Here is a 20161-nt window from a genome sequence, read left to right on the forward strand (position 1 = left end):
TCCATTTCCCCAGTTGCTCGTCTTCTCACCCAATACTGGCCTTCGATTTGGTAAGTCTCCCCTTCATGGTCAACTTAAATGTCCTTTTGGAACCTGGGAAGTGACTGTTGAGTGTCTGGCACCCCCAAGGGCTCCTTCGGGACAGGGGCACTCCCAACCATGACTTTCAGAGTCACGGTTGATCCCCATAGTTGACCCTTCTCTGCCTCCCCATGGTGACAATCCTCATAAACTGAGGCCTGGTCTCCCTTTATCTACATTTCTACTTTACTCATAAATTCCAGGTACCAGGTACCAAGCCTCCCTGGTGTTTTTGCCTCAACCCCGCAGTTAGAGGTGGTGATGACCCCCTAACTGTGCCTGGTCTTCTCCATGACCTTCTCAATCGGTCAGGGACGCCTCAGCAACTTCTGAATGGTCTTGTTCTCACCATGTGATCTGGCCCCTCCGTTCCCACAGATTCACCACTAGGGTGCTTACTCAATAATATATAGCCCCTCCACCTCACTCCAGACCTCAAACCTGCTTGCTACTGTAATGAGATCTGGCCACAATATCCCTTGGACAATCAGTCTAAATGGCCCCCAAATGGCTCTTTAGATCCTAAAATTCTCCGTGACTTATACAACTTCTGTGAGCGTACGGGCAAATGGAAAGAGATCCCATATATCCAGGCTTTCTCCTACCTCCGAACCAAGCTCTCTTCTCTCTGTCTCCCCTGCAATCCTAACACCTACTACTTGCCTTAAAGTCCACACCCGTAAGCTTTTTTCACGTTCCCAAATATCCTAAACTGCCTATAAAACCCCTAGACAATGCACCATCACAGGTTCTCTTGTCCCCTCCTGGCTCACGCCAGGAGCTCTGTCTGTCCTCTCACTGTAACATTATGTCTCAATCTGTATGTTTGTGTGTCTAAGTGTGTAAATGAAAAATATTTTTCTACCTCCGGATGGTATTAATAAAAATTGATTTAAAGACAAGCGCTTGTAAAAATTGGGCATTCTAAAATTTCCAGAAAATTCTAATAGAAGATATTAAGCATTAATGGTAATTTAAGTTGAACTGAACAGACAAGTCCTTATGGTTATCAGCTGCCTAAGTTTACCTGAAGTCATTTAAGTTGATGGTATCTGTTAAATCTTTCAAAGAAAAATGCTTAAAGTGTAGCTTTGTCTAATTGAGTAACTATTTAAGCAAGTGCCTTAAAACTCTTAACAGCTTCCCAAAATCAAATTCAAAAAGGTGCTTTTAACCTCTAGTTCACTCTGATATTTTCCAGAGGGCCCCTGGAACATGTCAGAGGAATTTCATCTCATTGAGGAAAATATTTGGCTAATTTGGCTTATTTACCTGCTTAATTACCTAGAAGGCACTGTCACAGGGAATGATGCTAAACTTTGTTACTGAATGTTTTGTGTTACAGAAACATCCAAATTTCCTTATGACAACTGTCTTACAGTAAGCTCTCATCAGATCTTTAACCACTGCCATTTGTAAGTCTTTTGTCATCTATAGTCACTGTTTTATTACTCCTAAACTAGTAAAAAACTAGATTTCAGCAGAACAGGTATTAGTTACATAGGATTAAGTAAACTAAGGAAGATGATTTTGTGGCTTTTTGTTTCAAATGTTATTGATAAAGTGTTTTAAGCTTGTTCTCTTAAGCTGACAACAGTTTAGTAAATAACTGCCTTTATAAGCAGAATTGAAACTTTATCTTTCTCTCTACCTGATCCCTCCAGAATTCAAAAACTCTCACTGATTATTTTGTTTTCTTTATTTTCACTTTTTTCTTTTTTGAGAGGGCATCTCTCATATTTATTGATCAAATGGTTGTTAACAACAATAAAATTCTGTATAGGAGACTCAATGCTCAATGCACAATCATTAATCCACCCCAAGCCTAATTCTCAACAGTCTCCAATCTTCTGAAGCATAACGAACAAGTTCTTACATGGTGAACAAATTCTTACATAGTGAATAAGTTCTTAAATGGTGAACAGTACAAGGGCAGTCATCACAGAAACTTTCGGTTTTGATCACGCATTATGAACTATAAACAATCAGGTCAAATATGAATATTCATTTGATTTTTATACTTGATTTATATGTGAATCCCACATTTCTCCCTTATTATTATTATTATTTTTTAAATAAAATACTAAAGTGATAGGTAGATGCAAGATAAAGGTAGAAAACATAGTTTAGTGCTGTAAGAGAGCAAATGTAGATGATCAGGTGTGTGCCTGTAGACTATGTGTTAATCCAAGCTAGACAAGGGCAATAAAACATCCACGGATACAGAAGATTTCTCTCAAAACGCGGGGGGTGAGGTTCTAAGCCTCACCTCTGTTGATCCCCAATTTCTCACCTGATGGCCCTCCTGCGACTGTGCCTGTCTTAGGTTGTTCCTCCCTTGAGGAATCTTACCCGTCTCTGGCTAACCAGTCATCTTCTGGGACCATACAGGGAAATGTAAAGTTGGTAAGTGAGAGAGAGGCAATATTGTTTGAAAAGGTTAGCTTTTTACTTCTTTGCAGATTTATGCCCTGTGGCTTTTATGCCCAGCATTTGTCTTGAGGTATCATTACCACTTGGAAGAATTGTGATACTTGGTAAATTCGATTTGAGGCATGAATTCTATTTAAGGGTTGTAATTAGGAAGGAAGAAGAAAAGCTATAGGAGGAGCAGACAGAAGAAAACATGGGAAGATTGATTATTTCTTTGACATATCTTCTTGTAGAGTAACTTAAGCATGTATAGGTTTTAAACTACTAATTCAATTGTGTACACATATTAAAATAATAGGAATACAGTTACGTAACCAAAGCAGACCTATAATTACCAGCCATCTCCAGTGAAACCAAGAAAACCAGTTAGGCACCCTAGGCATTTGTGAAAACTTATCTATGATATGGTGGATATTGTCCAACTGAACTTGAACAGTCTGAGAGAAATCAGACAAATTAAAACAACACATTCCTGGGGACTGTTCACATCCCATATGTTCTTTTAACAGTAGATAGTCTGTAGTCGTAAGATTTTGGAGCGCTACAACTTGCACTTCCCCTAATTCTTGGTTGAATTCCAACGGTATAGATCCAGTCAAATTTGTTGTTTTACTGTATGCACAGGCCAGCTTAGATATCTCCTTCTTCATTCCAATGGCAAGTCCAGGAACCGTTGGGAGGAATGCAGCTACAACTGCAGCATCGCCTGGATCTTTGTTGAGGTTTTTTGATGATCATCTTCTGGTATGACTCTTCCAGATAGTGCTGATGTTGGAAGTTCTTCTTCATTTCGTATCTTAGTTTATTTTCTGGGTAGCCAAATTAGGCTTTGATCCTCTGTATAAACACAAATAGACCCTTTTGCCCACACTTTGATATGCCCTTTATACCATTGTGTAGAACTCATTGGAGATTACCACACAGGAACTGCTTTTTTTTTTTTTTTAGGAGAAAGGAATATTATCAGAAAAATGTACCTCCATAGCCAATCATCGGACACCCTTTAAGTGATCAAAATTAAGGATATTTAAAGCATGCATTAATTGTTGATTTACAGTTACTTTTATCCTATCAGGGAGTAATCCCCCTTTTCTTTCTTCTTTCTTTTTTTTTTTTGTTATCATTAATCTACACTTACATGAAGAATATTATGTTTACTAGGCTCTCCCCTATACCAGGTCCCCCCTATAAACTCCTTTACAGTCACTGTCCATCAGCATAGCAAAATGTTGTACTTGTCTTCTCTGTGTTGTACAGCCCTCCCCTTTCTCCAACCCCCCCATGCTTGCTAATCTTAATATCCCCCTTCTTCTCCCCCCCACCTTATCCCTCCCTACCCACCCATCCTCCCCAGTCCCTTTTCCTTTGGTACCTGTTAGTCCATTCTTGGGTTCTGTGATTCCGCTGCTGTTTTGTTCCTTCAGTTTTTCCTTTGTTCTTATACTCCACAGATGAGTGAAATCATTTGGTATTTCTTTCTCCGCTTGGCTTGTTTCACTGAGCATAATACCATCCAGCTCCATCCATGTTGCTGCAAATAGTAGGATTTGCCCTCTTATTATGGCTGAGTAGTATTCCATTGTGTATATGTACCACATCTTCTTTATCCATTCATCTACCGATGGACATTTAAGTTGCTTCCAATTCTTGGCTATTGTAAATAGTGCTGCAATAAACATAGGGATGCATCTGTCTTTCTCAAACTTGATTGCTGCATTCTTAGGGTAAATTCGTAGGAGTGGCATTCCTGGGTCAAATGGTAAGTCTGTTTTGAGCATTTTGAGGAACCTCCATACTGCTTTCCACAATGGTTGAACTAATTTACATTCCCACCAGCAGTGTAGGAGGGTTCCCCTTTCTCCACAGCCTCGCCAATATTTGTTCTTGTTTGTCTCTTGGATGGCAGCCATCCTTACTGGTGTGAGGTGATACCTCCTTGTAGTTTTAATTTGCATTTCTCTGATAATTAGCGATGTGGAGCATCTTTTCATGTGTCTATTGGCCATCTGTATTTCTTTTTTGGAGAACTGTCTGTTCAGTTCCTCTACACATTTTTTAGTTGGATTATTTGTTTTTTGTTTGTTGAGGCACGTGAGCTCTTTATATATTTTGGACGTCAAGCCTTTATCGGATCTGTCATTTACAAATATATTCTCCCATACTGTAGGGTTCCTTTTTGTTCTATTGATGGTGTCTTTTGCTGTACAGAAGCTTTTTAGCTTAATATAGTCCCACTTGTTCATTTTTGCTGTTGTTTTCCTAGCCTGGGGAGATATGTTCAAGAAGAGGTCACTCATGTTTATGTCTAAGAGGTTTTTGCCTATGTTTTTTCCAAGAGTTTTATGGTTTCATGACTTACATTCAGGTCTTTGATCCATATTTAATTTCCTTTGTATATGGGGTTACACAATGGTCCAGTTTCATTCTCCTACATGTAGCTGTCCAGTTTTACCAGCACCATCTGTTGAAGAGACCGTCATTTCGCCATTCTATGTCCATGGCTCCTTTATCAAATATTAATTGACCATATATGTTTGGGATAATGTCTGGAGTCTCTAGTCTGTTCCACTGGTCTGTGGCTCTGTTCTTGTGCCAGTACCAAATTGTCTTGATTACTATGGCTTTATAGTAGAGCTTGAAGTTCGGGAGTGAGATCTCCCCTACTTTATTCTTCTTTCTCAGGGTTGCTTTGGCTATTCGGGGTCTTTGGTGTTTCCATATGAATTTTTGAATTATTTGTTCCAGTTCATCGAAGAATGTTGCTGGTAATTTGATAGGGATTGCATCAAATCTGTATATTGCTTTGGGCAGGATGGCCATTTTGACGATATTAATTCTTCCTTGCCACAAGCATGGGATGAGTTTCCACTTGTTAGTGTCCCCTTTAATTTCTCTTAAGAGTGATTTGTACTTTTCAGAGTATAGGTCCTTCATTTCGTTGGTTAGATTTATTCCTAGGTATTTTATTCTTTTTGATGCAGTTGGGATGGAATTGTTTCCCTGATTTCTCTTTCTATTGGTTTGCTGTTAGTGTATAGGAAAGCTACAGATTTCTGTGTGTTAATTTTGTATCCTGCAACTTTGCTGTATTCCGATATCAGTCCTAGTAGTTTTGGGGTGGAGTCTTTAGGGTTTTTTATGTACAATGTCATGTCATCTGCCAATAGTGACAGTTTAACTTCTTCTTTACCAATCTGGACTCCTTGTATTTCCTTGTTTTGTTTGATTGCCGTGGCTAGGACCTCCAGTACTATGTTAAATAGCAGTGGGGAGAGTGGGCATCCCTGTCTAGTTCCTGATCTCAGAGGAAAATCTTTCAGCTTCTCACTGTTCAGTATAATGTTGGCTGTGGGTTTATGATACATGGCCTTTATTATGTTGAGGTACCTGCCCTCTATTCTCATTTTGCTGAGAGTTTTTTATCATGAATGGATGTTGAAATTTTTTAAATGCTTTTTCAGCATATATGGAGATGATCATGTGGTTTTTGTCCTTCTTTTTGTTGATGTGGTGGATGATGTTGATGGATTTTCGAATGTTGTACCATCCTTGCATCCCTGGGATGAATCCCACTTGGTCATGGTGTATGATCCTTTTGATATACTTTTGAATTCGGTTTGCTAATATTTTATTAAGTATTTTTGCATCTACATTCATCAGGGATATTGGTCTGTAATTTTCTTTTTTGGTGGGATCTTCGCCTGGTTTTGGTATTAGGGTGATGTTGGCTTCATAGAACGAGTTTGGGCGTATTCCCTTCTCTTCTATTTTTTGGAAAACTTTAAGGAGAATGGGTATTATGTCTTCTCTGTATGTCAGATAAAATTCCGAGGTAAATCCATCTGGCCCGGGAATTTTGTTCTTGGGTAGTTTTTTGATTACCGTTTCAATTTCTTTGCTTGTAATTGGTTTGTTTAACTTTTGTGTTTCTTCCTTGGTCAGTCTTGGAAGGTTGCATTTTTCTAGGAAGTTGTCCATTTCTTCTAGGTTTTCCAGCTTGTTGGCATATAGGTTTTCATAGTAGTCTTTAATAATTCTTTGTATTTCTGTGGAGTCTGTCATGATTTTTCCGTTCTCATTTATGATTCTGTTGATTAGTGTTGATTCTCTTTTACTCTTAATAAGTTTGGCTAGAGCCTTATCTATTTTGTTTATTTTCTCAAAGAACAAGCTCTTGGTTTCATTGATCTTTGCTATTGTTTTATTCTTCTCAATTTTCTTTATTTCTTCTCTGATCTTTATTATGTCCCTCCTTCTGCTGACTTTAGGCCTCCTTTGTTCTTCTTTTTCCAATTTCTGTAATTGTGATGTTAGACTATTCATTAGGGATTGTTCTTCCTTCTTCAAGTGTGCCTGGATCACTGTATACTTTCCTCTTAAAACTGCTTTCGCTGCGTCCCACAAAAGTTGGGGCTTTGTGTTGTTGTTGTCCTTTGTTTCTATATATTCCTTTATCTCTATTTTAATTTGTTCATTGATCCATTGATTATTTAGGAGCATGTTGTTAAGCCTCCATGTGTTTGTGAGCCTTTTTGTTTTCTTTGTAGAATTAATTTCTAGTTTTATATCTTTGTGGTCTGAAAAATTGGTTGGTAGAATTTCAGTATTTTGGATTTTGCTGAGGTTCTTTTTGTGGGCTAATATGAGGTCTATTATGTAGAATGTTCCATGTGCACTTGAGAAGAATGTATATCCTGTCTCTTTTGGATGTAGAGTTCTGTAGATGTCTATTCGGTCCATCTGTTCTACTGTGTTATTCAGTGCTTCTGTTTCCTTACTTGTTTTCTGCCCGGTGGATCTATCCTTTGGGGTGAGTGGTGTGTTGAAGTCTCCTAAAATGAATGTATTGCAGTCTATTTCCTCCTTTAATTCTGTTAGTATTTGTTTCACATATGCTGGTGCTCCTGTGTTGGGTGCATATATATTTAGAATGGTTATATCCTCTTGTTGGACTGAGCCCTTTATCATTATGTAGTGTCCTTCTTTATCTCTTGTTACTTTCTTTGTTTTGAAGTCTATTTTGTCTGATATTAGTACTGCAACCCCTGCTTTCTTCTCGCTGTTGTTTGCTTGAAATATGTTTTTCCATCCTTTGACTTTTAGTCTGTACATGTCTTTGGGTTTGAGGTGAGTTTCTTGTAAGCAGCATGTATATGGGTCTTGCTTTTTTATCCATTCTATTACTCTGTGTCTTTTGATTGGTACATTAAGTCCATTTACATTTAGGGTGACTATTGAAAGATATGTACTTATTGCCATTGCAGGCTTTAAATTCGTGGTTACCAAAGGTTCAAGGTTAGCCTCTTTAGTATCTTACTGCCTAACTTAGCTCACTTATTGAGCTGTTATACACACTGTCTGGAGATTCTTTTCTTCTCTCCCTTCTTATTCCTCCTCCTCCATTCTTCATATGTTGGGTGTTTTGTGCTGTGCTCTTTTTAGGAGTGCTCCCATCTAGAGCAATCCCTCTAAGATGCCCTGTAGAGGTGGTTTGTGGGAAGCAAATTCCCTCAGCTTTTGCTTGTCTGGGAATTGTTTAATCCCACCATCATATTTAAATGATAGTCGTGCTGGATACCGTAGTCCTGGTTCGATGCCCTTCTGTTTCATTGCATTAAATATATCATGCCATTCTCTTCTGGCCTGTAGAGTTTCTGTCGAGAAGTCTGATGTTAGCCTGATGGGTTTTCCTTTATAGGTGAATGTTTTCTCTCTAGCTGCCTTTAAAACTCTTTCCTTGTCCTTGATCTTTGCCACTGTAATTATTATGTGTCTTCGTGTTGTCCTCCTTGGATCCTTTCTGTTGGGGGTTCTGTGTATTTTCGTGGTCTGTTCGATTATTTCCTCCCCCAGTTTGGGGAAGTTTTCAGCAATTATTTCTTCCAAGATACTTTCCGTCCCTTTTCCTCTCTCTTCTTCTTCTGGTACCCCTATAATACAGATATTGTTCCTTTTGGATTGGTCACACAGTTCTCTTAATATTGTTTCATTCCTGGAGATCCTTTTATCTCTATGTCAGCTTCTATGCGTTCCTGTTCTCTGGTTTCTATTCCATCAATGGCCTCTTGCATCTTATCCATTCTGCTTATAAATCCTTCCAGAGATTGTTTCATTTCTGTAATCTCCTTCCTGGCATCTGTGATCTCCCTCCGGACTTCATCCCATTTCTCTTGGATATTTCTCTGCATCTCTGTCCACATGTTTATGATTTTTATTTTGAATTCTTTGTCAGGAATAGTGGTTAGATCTGTCTCCTTCTCTCGTGTTGCCTCTGTGATCTTGGTTTGCCTGTAATTTTGTCTTTTCATTTTGATAGGAATAGTTTGCAGAGCTGGGACGAGTGACGGCTGGAAGAACTTCCCTTCTTGTTCATTTGTGGCCTTCCTCTCCTGGGAGAACAGCCACCTCTAGTGGCTTGTGCTTGGTAGCTGCATGCAGACAGGGCTTCTGCTTCCTGCCCGGCTGCTATGGAGTTTATCTCTGCTGTTGCAGTGGGCATGGCCTGGCTCGGGCTGCTACTCCAAAATGGTGGAGTTGTGTTGGAGGGGGAGTGGCCGGGAGGCTATTTATCTCCGTAAGGGTACTCCATGCTCCCTGTTGCCCAGGGGGTTAGAGTGCCCTGAGATCCCCAGATTCCCTACCTCTGGGCTAAGTGTCCTGCGCTGCCCCTTTAGGACTTCCAAAAAGCACTCGCCGAAACAAAACAACAACAACAACAACAAAAAAAGCTGCTTGCTTTTCTTTTGTTCTCTGGCGCCGGCCTCTAGTACCCACTCACTAGTCTTGCTGCCCTGTTTCCCTAGTATTGGGGTCCTTGTCCCTTTAAGACTTCCAAAAAGCACTTGCCAGAACAAAACAACAACAACAAAAAAATGGCCACTTGCTTTTCTTTTGTTCTCCAGCCCCGGCCTCCGGTACCCGCTCACTGGTCTTGCTGCCCTATTTCCCTAGTATCCAGGACCCAATGCATTCACTGTGTCTGTGCTCTGGCCCGGATGGCTGGGGCTTGGTGTTCAGCAGTCCTGGGCTCCCTCTCCCTCCCCCTCTGACTCCTCTCCTCCTGCCGGGAGCTGGGAGGAGGGGTGCTCGGGTCCCGCTGGACCAGGGCTTGTATCTTACCCCCTTTGCAAGGCGTTGGGTTCTTTCAAGTGTGGATGTGGTCTGGATGTTGTCCTGTGTCCTCTGGTCTTTGTTCTAGGAAGAGTTGTCTTTGTTATATTTTCATAGATATATGTGGTTTTGGGAGGAGATTTCCACTGCTCTTCTCACGCTGCCATCTTGGCTCCACCTCCCTCAGTGACTATTTTTATATTTCATGACAGTATGTTTATTTGCACAAGTTCAAAAAGAATCTGCTTTCCTTGTAAGAGGACCAATTAAAAACACTGGTTATATTACCAAGGCTTTTACTGGAATGTCATACCTGAGAGACATGTGTGTAAATTCAGATAATGAACAGACAGCTTTAAGGAACTAAGATAGACTTTATAAAGCCAACAACGCCCCTTAGAAGAACTGGCCTGGTACCTTGCTTACAGAGTTCCCAGCAGCCTTACCAGGTGAGTAAAGAAGGTCACTTCCTGGCAAGTGCAGGAACCTCAGGAATGTCTTGGGAACCTCAAGAAGAGAGGAATTCACCCAAATCTACAGGTACTGCAGGCACAACCTGATGGTAAGTCTGGCTTAGCTTTCTGGCCTCAAGAAGCCCTTAAAAGTTCAATCTGAAATTCCTTACAAAACGTTCCAGCAAAGCACATTTAAAAGATCCCATGTAATCAATTACTCTTCTTGCTGCACTTATGTAAATAATCAAGCCAACTGTTAATTATTCTCTTAATCTGGCTACTTCTAATAAAAATGAGGGTGATTTTAGAGAAAAATATTGTTTCAATAATGCAGTCTTATCTATACTAAATCCTAATACGAGTCATTGAGATGTAAACTCGACCCAGAATTCCAGTTTCCCTATGATACCTAGCTATGATTCTCAATTAGACTCTTCATATTTCTAGTTCTCATATTCAGCCATGCATTCTTAATCTCATCAAGTTTGTCCTTCCAGAATGGAAAATCCAACTCCAGATGTTGCTACTTAATCTAGTAACAATTTGTTCTTTCTTGCCTAGAAGCCACAAAACTGCAAATAGTAATAGAAATGAAACCCAGAATAGAAGCTCCAACCTTCTGAGGCCCTCTCAACTGAAGCAGCCCCTTCTCAGCATGAAGCAGCCAGAGCGGTCATCGCCCCTTTTCCCTAGCAGCAGCTAGAGTCTCTATCTGTAGAGGGGAGAATGAGACAGGGACCTTAGGCTTAGAATAAGGTGAGAGCCTCTGGAAAAAGCAAGGGAGGATATTTGCAGTCAGAGCAATGTAAAACTACATGCTAGGAAACCTCCCCCCCACTAAAACTATGTTGAACATTAAGCTCTAGAATCATTCTTCAGTGAGATCAGTTAATGTTCCCCAGATAAAGAAGAGTAGCACATGTTTTATTATGCTAATAATTTGTAATCGTGCATAAGATTCACTTTAGCATACTAAATGGCCCAAGCCTGTGTGTTGTCTTTCCTCCTTCAGATCTGATGAGGTAATTTTGCAAACTGAGCAACTAACTTAGCATGCAGACCCAGCTGTAGATGGCATAGTAAAAGGCAGGGTTCTTTAGCAAATAGACAATACCTCAGCCCACCTTGGGAGCTGAGCAGGCAGCCTTTTGATATGCTCCCAGACCAAGACGCCGGTATCCCAGACAAAAATCAAGGCAGGAAATTCCTTATGTTAAGTTAATTTTTAATATTCAGTGAACACTTAACAAGTCCTTCCCCAAGGCTTTAGAGATAGTTCCCACCTTTTTGGACAGGCAGGCTCTAACACAAGACCTCAAATCCTTTACTCTCTCGAGCTCCACCTCCCTTCAATATGTAGATGATCTCCTCCTGTGCGGTCCCTCCCTGCAAACCTGTCAACAGGATACTATTCTCCTTTTAAACTTTCTCTCAGAACACAGCTATCGAGTTTCACCCTCCAAAGTGCAGCTGTCTGCAGCTCAAGTCACATACCTGGGAGTTCAGCTCTCCCTAGGCTACAGGAAAAAATTCTCCAAACCATGCCCATTCCAAACACCAAGCAACACCACCCCTAACTCCCAAATGGCAAAGACCATACACAGTAATCCTTTCCACCCCAACTGCAGTTAAACTCCAGGGTCTTCCCCATTGGATACACAACTTCCACCTTAAGCCGTTTGTCTCCCCTTATTCCCCTCCCACCAAATCTCCCACAGGTTCCTACTCCACCCTGACGGGACCTCTTACTCTCCGCATTTCGCGCTGCTCATCTCCGCTTCCACTCATCACTGAAGAAGTTTCTGCCAGCACCGAGTCCTAAGACCTCCCTTACAACCGCCATGTGTCATGCTTCAGGATTATTAACCCTGGTCTCAACACTTACTCTCTCTCACCAGACCTATCTTCCCAATGCCCAGCCCTTTCTTCTCTTTCAGACTGTCCAAAAGATTGCACCATCAAGGATTCCCTTTGCCCTACAGGTTGCTTTGCTGCCTACACATATGTCCCCAAAAATGCTATTAATTCAGCCACCCTATGTAAACATAGCAATCAGCCCAAATGCAAAAAATTTCTAACCAAACCTTTAACCTGCTTATATTATAGGATTACCAACCCCTCTCCAAAGACGATGATCCTTATTGAACCTGGAAAATGCCATCACCACTGCAGACCAAGGGCTCATCTGAGGACTGCCCCCCATCAATACAAAAATGAACTTAATCGCCCCTAATCAGCAGGAAGCATTTACTGAAGACTAACCACCCCTTCCCAAATCCTCTACCACTTATAAAAACAGAAAAGGGAGGAATGTAAGAATATAGTAATGTATCCTCCATTTGCCCCATGGTCCCAAGCACATAAGTTGGTGAGAATTATGTCTGGGCTTGCCTGGACTTACCCCGCTTTATCTCTAAACATCCCAACCCTCCCCAAGGCAACAGGCCCAGCGGATCCTCCACAATAAAAGGCACCAAGCTGCTGCCCTCTCTCTCTCTGTCTCTGTCTGTTTCTCTGCTGCCCTCTCTTTGTCTCTGTCTCTCTGTCCCCCTGCTCTCTCTCCCTCTCTCTCTCTCTCTCTCTCTGCTCTCTCTGCTGCTCCCTCTCTCTCTCCACCCCCCTCTGGGGCAGCCACTCTCTCCTTCAGATAATAAAATCTCTTGCGTGGGCCCGTGTCTCCTGAGTCATTCTGGGTAAGGAGGGTCGCGGTGAGATACCCTTTCACTTATTGTGCCAATCTTCAACATACACTCCTCTTCCCATCTCCCTTTCTCCCTTCCATCTCTTGTTCTCTTCCTCTCTGCTTGCTCCTCTTTCCTTTTGCCCACTTAATTCCTTTACTTCCTTTTTCTTCTTTCATCCTCCCCCTACCTCTTAAGCCTATCAACAGCTTTATTGTTGCCTTTTAGATCCAAGAGGTTACTGACAGCCTTTCTAAGATGAACTGAAGCAAACAGAAATCCTTTTTTTTTTAATTCCTGGGCTAGAATTGCAACAAGGTGTAATGATGTTCCAGTACAGTATATGACCAAGGAGATAAGTCATATATACTAGTCAGGCTTTCAGCTTCTAATATGCAGGGAAAAGTTGCCCACTGAGTTCCTTGTGAGGTTCTCAATCATTACTGGTAATACTGGGGTTCTCATGTTTCCATTTTGAAAAAAGAATCTGTAACCAAAAGACCTTAGCATTTCATTAACACATGAAAGATTGTAGAGGGAAGTTTTCCTGAGACTTGGAAAGTAAGAATTGAAGCAGAGAAAAGCAGCTTTCCTTTAGAGGGCAGAGATTTAGATATGGAAATCTGAAAGTAGCATGATGTAGAAAATTTAAGAGTAAGACTGGTGGTCCTAAAACTCTGTGTACTCATTAGGTCCTGAAAATACAGAAGCTGCTTTGGAAAACCAAAACTAGATTATTAGTCCAAGAGATGTTTATACTGAGTGTTAAAATCAAGGCTGGTACAAGGAGCCCTCCATTTTGATGCTTTCTGATTCTGTACTTTCAGACAAGTGAGAAAAAATGGGATAAATCATTCCTTTGAGTCAATTTCAAGACAAAAGTATTCATTTTCACAAAACTTTTCAAGTGCCTTCTGAACACTAGACCCCACATTTAAACAATCCAAGTTTTGGCTCTCAAGCAGATACTATAAATCATCAAAATAGTTCCTCATTTCCCTACCTCCTGAATAAACAGGCATTAAAAGGAAATAAGTGTTGAAGAACAGAGCTAGTGGGTAGGTGGTTTATAGCTTGTAGGTTGATGATCTGACAATTTTAGCAGAGAACTTTGCTGACTGGCAAAAAGCAGCGAGTTACTAAACACAGAGAGATTGTTATGAATTCTTAAGGGTGAAAGTATTGTCTTTTGGAAATAGGGGCAGCGTGTAGAAGTATAGCTCTACAACTTTCATGATCTGCATTTCCTGAGGAGGTGTCTTTCCTTGATTCAACAACAACAAGAAAGCATTTAGAGTGGTGCCAGGAACCACCCCTTCTCTTCCACAGACTCCTATCACCCTGAATTAATCACATACCATGTCGGCTGATTAACTCTTGGTGTCATTTTGATGCATATATTATTACAATGGTACATACAAAGCTACATCATTCAGTCTCTACTTAAAGGATTTTCAGGCTATACTTTAAAGGTGAGAAACTGAATCATCCTGAGTTCTGGGCACCAATTGCAGAGTCATTGGAGGTAAGAAGAGAGAGAGAGAGAGAGAGAGAGAGAGAATCTCCTGGGACTTAAATCTCAAGGGAACTTTTAGTTCTCCACTATACTTTTAGGAAAAAATAGTAATGGTAGTCTTAAGGAAGTTCTACAAATTGCATGCAGAAGATTTCTTTTTTGGCTAAATGCATTTAAGTGATAACTGAATGAGTTGAACTTAGGGGCAAAAGAAAGCAACTTTATTTATCTTCACTTCTCTTTCAAAACTTCTCTGTCAAATTATTCTTCTCCATCCTTGGATGAAATCTTAGGCAGAGATCATAGCTTTTCTGGTCATGTTTGGGTATTTAAAAGCTCAGTATCATCTAATTGAAAGGGTATCTCGCCGCGACCCTCCTTACCCAGGACAACTCAGGAGACACTGGCCCATGCAAGAGACTTTATTATCTGAAGGAGAGAGTGGCTGCCCCAGAGGGGGGTGGGGAGAGAGAGAGAGAGAAAGGGAGCAGCAGAGAGAGCAGTGGGACAGAGAGAGCAGAGAGAGAGAGAGAGAGGGAGGGAGAGAGAGCAGGGGGACAGAGAGACAGAGACAAAGAGAGAGGGCAGCAGAGAGACAGAGAGAGGGGGTAGCAGCATGGTGCCTTTTATTGTCGTGGATCCGCTGAGCCTGTTGCTTTGGGGGAGGGTCGAGATGTTTAGAGATAAGGCAGGGTAAACCCAGTCAAGCCCCAGGCAAGCCCAGGCATAATTCTTGGGACCATGGGGCAAATGGAGGATAAATTACTATATTCTTACACTAATAGTAAAGCATTATGCTGTCATTGGATTCAGTTTGTCTTTATACCTCCATCCCCCCTCCTTCCATCCTCAGGCCTGAATTAAGCTTGCAAGCCCCAAATGGAAAAGGCAAGGGTGGTTTGTGTGGCCAGAAAGGGGGTGAGAGTGAGTTCTTTCTCCCTTGATCTACCGCCTTCTGCACTTTACAGCTGCTCTTTGTGGCTACACTATGGTCTGATCCACGGAAGAGCAGAATTAGAGGACAAAGGCGGTGCTGTCTGGCTGGTGCAGTGGACTTTCTGAGTTCCTCTTACTGAGGACCTCCCACACTAGTTTCCTTTCATAGAAAATGATTTAAGGCTGACTACTGCTTTCTCTACCACTTCCCACTCCAACCACTGCATCTCAACTTGAAGCTTTAAATGACCCGTCACTACCCTTTAGAAGGGGTAAAGTCCCCTCTAAGATGACCAAAATTCAGCTCTTTTTTTTCCAGGTAATCCACATGCAGTCTACAGGAAATGTTTCCCCCCTCAGACCCTTATTTTCAACTGTAAACAGAAAAGAACCAATAGGAGATATAGATATATAGATAGATATATGTAAAGAAATTAATTATGAGGAATTGGCTTGTGCAGTTATGGAGGCTGACATATCCCCAGATTTGTAGTCAACAAGCCTGAGATGCAGGGGAGCTGATAGCATAGCTCTGGACTGAAGTCTGGTAGGCCAGAGGCCCAGGAAGTAGTGTTTCAATTCAAGTCCAAAGGCAGGAAGAAAGCAAAATCCCAGCTCAAGACAGTCATGCAGGAGAAATTCCCCCTTCTTGGAAGAGAGTCAACCATTTTGCTCTTCTCAGGCCTTCAACTGACTGGATGGGACTCTGTAAGTCTGGGGAGAGGAAATCCTGGGGCAAAAGACCTCTAAAACCAAAATCAGTCAAAGGGGGAAAGAAAGTTTAAAATCCGTTTATAGCTTACTAACTACAGTCTGGGACCGTTTCTCTTTCCTGCTCTGGCAGAAGCAAAACCAGCACTTTGCCTAACCTCTCAGGTACAGATAAAACCTCTGTTGCCCAGGTAATTACCCACTGATATGGAGATGAACTTCTCTCCACCTCTTAGGAATGCCTATTGATATGCAAATGCACTAAAGCCATACTTCTCTCCATCCTGAGAACTAAAGCTAGGTGAGATTCTGGAAATATTACATTTTTACCCACAGACCACCCCTCCAGAAATCTCACTTTACAATTTACTTATTCCCCCTCTTTTGTAATGGTCCCTGGTTGAGAAAACTGAAGCATTGTGACCATACTAATGACATACAATAGCAACAGCAGTAAAATCATGATAATCCTCAAGCCAGAGCATTCAGCCTATGCAGATTAAGTCAATGTGCTTAACAGCACAATCTCTCACTAAGCACAAAATATGTTTAGTACACTAACACACTATTATTATCACTTGCTACACTTGTTTACTCATTCCTAACAACCAAACAACCATGCTAGATTACTCACAAAACTTTTAGCAAACATTAGGCAAGTCAAGCCTCTCTTTAAGCATTTTTTCTTGACAACAGCAATAAAATTGTGATAATTCTCAAGCCAGAGGATTCAGCTAGGTTCAAAGTCCCATGAAGATTAAGTCCAAACTCTTTCATTCCAGCCGTTATGTGGCAGCTGTAGCCAGGGGGCCCATCCAGGCCACAAGGGCTGTAGAAGCAAATAACCATGATCTTTGGGGGCTACTCTGCTGTTACTGCAAGAATACACAGCAGGCCAGCTTCCAGGCCTTTTCCCCAAGGTGCTAGAAGAGCCAGCCATAGCTGTTCCATGTGTTGAAATGTCCAGGGCCACATCCATTTAACAGTACCTAATTTCCACTTTATTTTTAATTGCTGCACCCATCTTTGCAACACATGTCCTATAAAGTGGGTGCCTTAATCACTCTCAATCACTGGTGGCCGGCCGTAGTCTACAAAGAGATGCTGTTGGCCCCTCTTGGTTTGCTGATCTTCACGACATGCAGGAAAAGCAACCAATAGTCCAGTAACCATGTCCACACAAGTCATGGCATACTGATATCCTTCTGATATGGGCAGAGGCTCAATATTGTGGGTTTGAAATATATTTTAATTCTCTATGATTTAAATGCCTTTTTTGTTACCTCTGATGCATGTTTAACTAAGATCTGTTTCCATGACATGGCTGTTCCTGCATTGTTCTAATGTTTTAGAGAATGTTGTGCCCCAGCAAACTGGAGGCAGCTAAACACTAGGTGTGGAATTAGTTAATAATTATGTATGCATGAAATCACTAACTCAGAATACTATTGTTATTAAACAACTATGTGATCAATAAATATGAGAGGTGCCCTCTCAGCATCACTCTTGCGCGGTTACACCCTGAGTCCCCTGGCTGGTCCTTTCAGATCTTCGATATCTCATCCCATTTCCTCCCTTATCTGTGGGTCAGAGGCAGGGAGGAACTGACACAATATAGTCTATCTGCTACCTGAGAAGGGGTATTGGCCCCCTTACTATTGTTCCATGTTGCTGCAGGACTCGATGTAAGTCCCTCTTAAAGCACACAAGGCACTCTTTCCCAGCTCTGCTGACTTCTTCAAAGGTCAATGGCAAGCCCCACTGACAGGCTACAGCCCACATTGTCTTTTGCCCCGTGTGCAACAAACACTGATGTAGCCATTGGGCTACATCAGAGGCAGACTTTCCTTCTAGCCAACACACCTGGGCCAATGTGTCTGCTTCATTATTTCCTGGGGATGCCAAAGGCAAATGGCCAGTCACATGATATACAATAGGTGTCTGTGCCATGCCACTCCATGGCCTTTGGGTCCAGTCTCACACCCACCCCACGATGGGATAGGTGGTTATTACCTTGGTCAGAGCTGTTCTGGCAATGGGCTCTGTAGCCAGGAAAGCATGGTACACAGCAGCCAGTTGCTTCTCTATCAAGATGTACAGGACCTCTGCTCCTTTCCATAGTTGTGACCAGGTTCCAATCGGCAGCAGAAGCAGCAGCAGGGGCAGCAGCCTTCAGCTCAGGCCACAGACTGGAGTTGGCACAGCCAGCAGCAGTAATGGTGTCTCCATGACCACATGAGTGTAGATACATGTCCCTTGGTGCAAGGCCACTTCTCCCCATCATTTCTAGGGGCAGCCCTCCCAAAGGTCACACCCATTATGACAGATTTCAGGTTCAGAGATCCTGCCAACTACACCAGAAGTAAGTATGGGGAGAGGAAATCCCAGGGCAAAATACCTCTAAAACTGAAATCAGTCAAAGAGAGAAATAAGGTTTAAGATCTGTTTATTGCTTATAGACTGGAGTCCAGGGCCATTTCTCTTTCCTGCTCTGGCAGAAGCAAAACCAGCACTTCCCCTCACCTCTCAGGTACAGGTAAGTTCTCCATTGCCCAGGTAATTACCCACTGATACAGAAATGAACTTCTCTCCACCTTTTAGGAATGCCTATTGATATACAAGTGCACTAAAGCCATACTTCTCTCCATCCCTAAGGATTAAAGGTAGGTGAAATATTCTGGAAATATTACAATTTTATCCATAGGCCCCCTCACATTAAGGAAGGCAATCTGCTTTAACAGGTTTATGATTAAAATGTTAATCTCACTGAGAAACACCCTCACAGACACACCCAGAATAATGTTTGACCAAATGTGTGGACATGCCATGGCCCAGTTAAGTTGACACATAAAATTAACTATTGTATTGACTCTATTCACCCTGCAACAATAGTTTCCTTCATTAAGCCTCTTCCCACTTAGTTATTTCAGATGTAAGACAGATACTAATTTCTGATTCCTCTCAGTCACATGTCAGGCTCTCCAAGTAGTTCTCTGGAGCCTCCCTCACCTACCCTGAGATGTGGGTATGATGTGCTCCCTCCTCTGGAGGTGGGTTGGGAGGCCTATACAAAACAACCCACAACTCTCCCACCTTACACAAGGCATGCATAAGATGACTCCATGAAGAACCTACTTAGCCCCAGACTGATGTGAAACTCCAAATCCATGGTAGAGTGACCAGATGCCTAAAAGGGCCTGTAGCCAACTCTATCTTTTCAATGTCTTTAGGTCCAGATATGACCCAAGGTTCCGATAGAATTGCTCTTATTCCCATCCCCACCTCCAGTCCTGCCATCAGAAATAGACCCCTTAACTTAAAATCTGAGCCCATTGATCTGGCTAGAATGAAAGCAGCTCCAGAATTCTACTGCTATAAATAAAATCTGACTTTCCATCATATGTGGACTTTTAGTCACCAGTACTTCAGGAAAGAAATGGATTTTTGTTATTTATGAGTCTTATGTTCATTCACTCATTCAACAAATACTTATTAAGAGCTTAAGGTGCTCAGTACTAAGGAAATACAGATTAAAAAACTGTGTGCTCTGCCTTCAAGGAGTCATATTCTGATGGGTTATATAGATGATTATACTATAAGCATTAAGTGGAATATGAACATAAGTTTCAAATGGCCAGGATTACTCTGCAAAAACCCTTGATCAAGTAACAACTGGGTCAGTTAGGACCCAAATCCACAGACTGCTTATTCCTCTGAGATTGGGGGAGCCAGCAAGTGAGTGGATTTTGTAAGGCCATAAGCTTGCTCAGCTTGGGAGCCTACCTTAAGTAAATTAATACAAAAATTATGCCTTTACATTTTACAGAATCATGGGACTATGTGAGCACATTGCCAGGGTCCTTCCTGAGGCCCTACAGGTGAGGGCTCCTGAAGCTGTACTTTCATTGGCTTCATGTACGTCGGTTCAAGACTCAGCACCTTTATATAGCATTAGAGCTGTGGATTATGTAAAAGTAACTTTGGGATTTACAGTCAGACAGACTGTATTCAATTTAGCCTCTACCAGATACTTCCTATAATATTTTGGTAAAAGTTACTTAAATTCTCTAAGCCACAACTTTCTTATTAGTAGGCCCACTTCATATGAGAGTTGCAAAGATTAAAATACATAAGCATGTAAAATATTTTAGCACAGCTCCTAATTAATGCTTAATAAGTTTAGCTATTACTAGCTATTATTAAAATCTGAAATATCTGAACAGTACCCCTGTATTTGC

This window comes from Manis pentadactyla, chromosome 2 (genome assembly GCF_030020395.1).
Source record: "Manis pentadactyla isolate mManPen7 chromosome 2, mManPen7.hap1, whole genome shotgun sequence".
In the NCBI taxonomy this organism is placed as follows: Eukaryota; Metazoa; Chordata; class Mammalia; order Pholidota; family Manidae; genus Manis; species Manis pentadactyla.